The sequence below is a fragment of the Alexandromys fortis genome, unplaced genomic scaffold (genome assembly GCF_014885135.2).
Source record: "Alexandromys fortis isolate MF-2015 unplaced genomic scaffold, M_Fortis_MF-2015_v1.1 scaffold_34, whole genome shotgun sequence".
In the NCBI taxonomy this organism is placed as follows: domain Eukaryota; kingdom Metazoa; phylum Chordata; class Mammalia; order Rodentia; family Cricetidae; genus Alexandromys; species Alexandromys fortis.
In genome coordinates, this window is record NW_026067933.1 from 163875 (window position 1) to 170836 (window position 6962).

Below are 6962 nucleotides of genomic sequence, written 5' to 3' on the forward strand. Positions count from 1 at the left end.
TGTGACCTTTGTTATAGGATTGGTCTCAAAATAAAGTATTAATCAGACATAGGGCTTCTATATACAACTAGGAAAGTATAGTTCAAGGCTTAGCAACTTGAATAGTATAGGAAATGGTAAATGTGCTGTGTGTGACAACTGCACAGTTGTTTGAGATGAAATAATAAAACTCTACATTAGATGTACAATTAGCCTTTTGCTTGCTGTCTATATTAAAAGCAAATCTTTCCTCTCCGTGAATAGATTTATTTCATCTAAAGTCCTCCTGTTAGTGTATGGACTATTAAGCACACCTCCCTTTGTTATGAATAATATAAAAAATCCATACAAAGTGAAATTATACTCTATACTCTTCCTGTAAGAAATGCCAACATTAAAAATGAACTGTTAAATGTAAAAAAATATTTTTCTGCATATAAAAAATCCTGATAGATGGATTTTTTTCTTGTAGAAAAGCTAGATAATTCTGTTTTTGAACTTTAAAGATGTCTACTTAATTAGAATAAGGAATCATATTTACTGTGTTGATGAAATTGTTCACCAGGTAAAAAATAGCACAGAAGGTATTTGATAAAATTTGTAGCTGTTTATCATATTTCTTTTATTCTGGTATTGGGAAAAGTCATTGTCTGTTCAGACATAACTATGCAAATGGCACTGCATGGCGTCAGCAGGGCTTTCAAATGTCTATGGGAGTGAAGTTTAGGCCTGAGGCATCCTTCACCTCTAAGGTAAGATCAGATTTAAATGTAGATTCCTGGAAGGGGGATGCCTGGAAGTCCAATTGGGTTATAAATGTTTCCAACACAGCAGGAATAAAGAGTTGTTGGATTGCCTGGAGGCTTACTGAGGGCTTTAAGCACTTTCATTTACAGAAAAATATTCCGAAGCTATAGCTATCATCAACGCATTAAAATTATCACATTTTCTTACCTTTTTCTTTCACATTTTAATCTGCACCAGAGAAGCAATAGTAAACACTTCTTAGAGCCTCTGAGCTCTCAGGAAATCTCCTGGGAGCTTGTTTCTGGAATATCTGAGTATTGTTTCCTTGGCATTAAATTTCAAATTCATCTCGCGATATAAACTATTAAGGTTTCAAATATATTTTATACTAATGCTGGATCATTTACCATAATACTCTCTAAAATGTATCTATTATGTCTAATTTCAATTCTACAAGTTTCCTCTCTATCATGTAAATATCAGGAGATGCCTGGAAAAGTGAATAACAGATTTTTCAAATCCTTTTTCTTTCTCTTAAGATATTGGTAAGTCTCTGGTTCTCCTGAACAAACTAATAGACAAGTCTTAAAAACAATCTTGAGCTCCTTCTTCCTTAAGAAACTGATATTTATATTTCAAGTCCAAGATGAGAGCATTCCCATTAGGTTGTCCTACTGAGAAATAGTCATGTATAATGCACAGAGGGATGCTGAGAGCAATCTTCCAATGCATTACAATTTTTATACCAGAACATATGACAATCTAATACCATGGTTTAAAGACCTACACCTTTATACTGTGAAAAGGACACTAAAAATGTTGAAGAATGAATGCATTTCTGTTTTATTCCCATTTTTTTCTATTTTGGATGAGAATAAAACCTGTTTCTATAGTTAAGATTCATTTATTAGACAGGTCCAAATTAAAGCAGTCTTGGTATTTAGACACATTAGGCAGTGCTTCACAAAATGGGATTATGATGTGGGAGCTGCAAGAAATCAAATTACCGTTTTACAGAAGAAACATATGGTAATCAAATAGGGAAATGTAATTCATTCACTTATTTACTCATGTATTTACCTATTCATAACAATTACTTATAATCTTCATATGTTACCTTATTTTCTAAACACTGAGCCCACAAAATGAATGACGAACACAGTAATTGTATACCTTAGACTCCAGCAAAAAAAAAAAAAAAAAGAATGAAAGAAAGAAAGAAAGAAAGAAAGAAAGAAAGAAAGAAAGAAAGAAAATATCATTTGTGTCAGGGGAGTATTGATTTTTAAAAAGTCATGGAAATATAAAACTAACCAGAAGAACACACAGATATAATTAAGAAAATATACCAAAATAATAAAAATGCAGATATCATCAAATCAATGATGCAAAAACTTCAAATATAAATAAACTGAAAACAAAATATCAAAGAATATTCTAAAATATTTTAATGGCAACAAATTTTATAGGTACCTTAAGCTACATATTGAAATTCTATATAAAAACAAATAGTAAAATATAAAACCTTACTGAAAGTGAAAGAAAAGAAAGCAAAATTAGTTAGACAAAATATTACTTTGCAAAAGAATGTAAAAATAAAAATTAAGGTCACTACATGTTAATCAAGGGGTCAATTCCAAAACTGAGTATAAAATAGTTATGGTAACTCCCATTTGTAATCACAGTACTCAAGACATGGAAGCAGGAGGATTACCATTCTATTTTTTTAATGGCAACCCAGGCTACACAGTGATTTCCAAGAAATGCTGATATATAAGTGTGAACCCAATGTTGTAGGATAATGCTATTGTATGGTGTAATGATTTATCACTCATATTAATTTAGTAAAATGCTGATTGGACAGTAGCCAGGCAGCAAGTATAGACTAAGAAAATTCTGGGAAGAAAAGGAAAGTCAGCCACAAGCAACACACAAAATGTAGTAGGTGGTCACTATTTCATTCCCAGCTACCCAGACCCCAAATAACCATACAATAAATAACCATATTATTTGCAATACTGTTTGCCAATAGCATTAATGTATTGCTAGCTAGCTCTTATATCTAAACTTAACCAATTCCTATTATTTTATATTTTCCCATGAAGCTTGTGGTCTACTGTCAAGATTTCAGCTACAAGCTTACATCTTTCCCCTCTGGCAGCTATATGGTGTCTCTCCAACTCTGCATTCTTTCTCCCAGCATTCAGTTTACTTTTCTCTGCCTAGGTCTACTCTACCCTATCACAGACCAAAGCAAATTCTTTATTCATTAACCAATAAGAGCTGCACATATACAGAAGGATTTACCACACCAAAAGAGGAAGCAATCTGAGAATGCCTTACTGAAAAAAAGGTAACAAGCCCTGTAGTTAAACATAGACAAGAACTTTGGGTTAATTTAAGTTTTAAGGGCTTGTTAATAATAAGCCTGAGCTAATATACCAAACAGTTTTTTTTTTTTTTGAGACTGAACAGCTGGAGCACTGGATGGGACAGAAACGTTCATCTACAGAACCCTGTCTCAACAAAAGAGAAAGAAATCATAAAGATACAATATATACATATTTTTAAAATGGTATACTTAAAACATGAATGTGACACAAGCAGTTCAGTCTAGTGGATGAACTTGGTTGCACTACAATGGTGGGGAGATAGTTAGTACAAGACACTGTTTACACCAATGGACAGAAAAGAGGGAAATGAGCCAATATAGAAACACTAATTGTATAGATAAAACACACACTACTGCAATATTTCATCTAACTGTTGTAGAGTATGTATTATTCTCATATGTTTATAAAACATTCTATATCACAGACTTGATGCTGAACAGCAAATCAATCTTTGCATAGTATAAATAAACATAAAAATTGAAGTCATATAATTACCCTCTTAAAACTTTATTGAATAAAACCAGAAACTGTCAAAAGAAAGATGTTTAGAAAATGTCTGAATTCATATAAACTAAATTGCATGCTACATAATAAACAACACATCACTAAGTAAGTTAAAAATGGTTGAAAGAAGTGGAAATAGAAGCATAAAATACCAATATTTAAAAAATACAGGAAGAGATGTATTTACAGGGAAAATTATAGCAATGAGTCGTTGAGTCGCAGTAATGGGAAGGCTTCACTATACGAGCCTAACTATTCATCTCATGATATATGAAAGAAAGATTGACAGAAGAAGGTAAAAAACAACAAAATCAAAATAGATAAATAAAGTAGACTAAAATGTTAAGTGAAAATGAATATAAGTCTTTATATAGACTGATTAAGAGTAAATAGAAGTCTGAAATAACTAAAGTATGATAATAGAAACACTAGAACTATTGCCAAAAAATATAAAGATCATTAGCAACTTTAATAAACAACAGAGGTGACAAATAAGAAAACCTAGCATTGACAGACCACTCTTTATGAATGTCTGTCAACGTTAAGCCAAAAAGCACAAGGAATCTTATCTGATAAATTACAAGTGGCAAAGGTGAGTAAGTAGTAAAATTCTCCCAATACAGAAACAGTGTGATATGGTACCTTCACTTCTGAATATCATCATTTTTTAAAAAATTAAAGACCACAAATTCACCTCAAAAGACTTTTATAAGTTAAAATTTCATATTAATTTATGTCATGAAACAAGTATTACTCTGATACCAAAAATAGACAGTGATGCAGTGGCAATCAAAAAAATGCTAGACTGATCCTTCTCATGAACATTCCTGCAAATCATTTCAACATAAATCTCTGAAATCAAGTTCAATCATCACATGTGACAATACAATCATCAAGTAAAATATCTCTCCGTGATGCAAATTTGCTTAACATATGCAAATAAAATATATGATATATGTCACATCTTCAGAACAAAAAGCAAATCCACATGTTGGTCTCAATAGATAAGCACTCAATACATTTCAACATCTGTTTATTATAAAAAAAAAAAAAACAATTTTCACAGGTTACATTGGAAAGGAAAGCACCTCAACAGAATGCATGCTGAATATGACCTTCTCATGACTAAGGTCCTCTTGAGTGAAATTGTTCTTCTAAGACAAGAGAATAATACATATTTTTCAACATTCTTTTCATTATAACACTAGAATCTTAGCCAGTTCAGTTAGGCAGATGAAAAATAAAAAAAACATACACACAAGAAGTGGAGAAGTTAAAACATCTCTGATAATAGGTGAAATGATTCACATTCTTCAGAAACCAAAGCAATGCACATAAAGACTTCTAGAATTATTTAAGGTATAAGAAACCAGGCCAACATGCAAAAACTAGTACCATTTTATTTAAACAGTAAGTATTTGATCAAAGAAGTAATGAAAGAAATCACATTCAAAATAGTTACAAAATTATTTTTTTGGAATAAATATAATTAGGTAAGCAGAAGAACTTACAAAACACAAATTGAGAAAAGAAGATTCTCTCATAACACCACCAACAATAAAATCATCGATACTGTAAGAGGTACCACACTGTGAAATCCAACTCAAAGATCCAAAGAAACCTCAATAAAAGCATTTGGAGCACTATTTGCAGAAATTGAAGAAGAATCCTAAAAGTTCTAGGGAAGCAAAGAAAGAACAAAACAACAAAACAAAATCAATTAGCCAAAGGGATCTCAAACAAAATTGATGAAACCCTTGGAGATATCAGAATACTTGTTGTCAAGAAATTTTACAGGGATGTATTAAATAAGATGGCATGGTACATGGTATAACCATTTGAGAATGAATAAATTAATTTATTAAAATAATGGTGTAATGCATTGAACTTTAAAAAGAATAAACTTCTTAGAAAGTAATTCACAAATCTATAGCTAACATTTTCTCCACTGTGATATCAGAACCATGAACTAGAGAAAGTAAATCCTATTCATTAGAAAATTGACTTTAAATTTAAACAAGAAGTTGATCTACATCTTATCATACAAAAAAGGAAGTCAGAATGGATCAGAGATTTATTATATAGCCTGAACCTCTGAACTAGAAAAAAAAAAAAAAAAAAAAAAAAAAAAAACAAGAAACAAGGTGCCATTCTTTCAGTCCCTCTCCCTTCACCCCATATGATTTCTTCTGGATACGACATGACCAAACTTCCAAGAAACTCATTGCAGCTAAGGTGATTTGGACAAGACTTGTCCCTTCAACATATCTTCATGGATTTGGGAGGGGCCTGTAAAGCCCCATTTCTCTCAGTGGGACAACTTAGTTTGTGGTCACTGAAAAAAAAGTGGTTGCCTTTTTTTTTTCTCTGTGGTGTAGTCAAAGAAAAGTTATCCAAGGTCCAGCAATCTCCCAGAAACCACCACTACCACCACCACCACTACCATCCCACCGAACACACCCTCACGCAAGCAACCTTACTAACCTCAGTGTAACAAACATACCAGCAAGCACAAAAGTAAAAGTAACGTGTTAGTAGGAGAGGAACAGATGTGATCATGTCAGAGTAAATGTATATAAATCACATTTCAGAAACATCATTTTGGCAAATTATAGTTTGGATAAAATTCACAAAGCACATGAAATAAAATTAAAAAGAAACAATTAGGTTTCTATCAATTAAAAAAAAAGTTTTCTCAGAGCCAGTGGTGATGGTGGTAGGCCTTTAATCCCAGCATGGGGTAGACAGAGACAGGTGGATCTCTGTGTGTTTGAGAACAGCCTATTTTACAAAGCAAGTGCCAGGACAGGCTTCAAAGCTACACAGAGAAAACTTATCTCCAGAAATGAAAAAAAAAAAAGGAAAATTTCCTCACAGAAAAGGATATAATCAATAGACTGAAGAGATAACCTATAGAGAGGATAGATGCTAAATTATTTATCTGAAAAAAGATTGATGTCTAGAATCCTTAAATTTAACAACTAAATTATGCCAATTTAAAGTGAACACACATCACAATGAACTTTTCTTAAAAGAAGCAATATAAATATCCAAAAGGCAAATGGAAGATTTTCAACATCACTGGACATTAGAGACCCACAAATAAAAACTGTCAAGAGTTGTTAGCTCACCATATAAGAATGTGTGTTAGCAGAAAAGGATTAGAAGTGATGACAAAGATGTGGAACGAGGACAATACTCATACACTCTTGATAGGTATAGAAATTAGTGCAGCCATTAGAGGACAATACGGAAATTATTTAAAAGTTAAAAATACACCTGGAGGATGGTGCAATATCTCCATTCCAGAGTAGACTCACAACATGGAAACAGCATGTT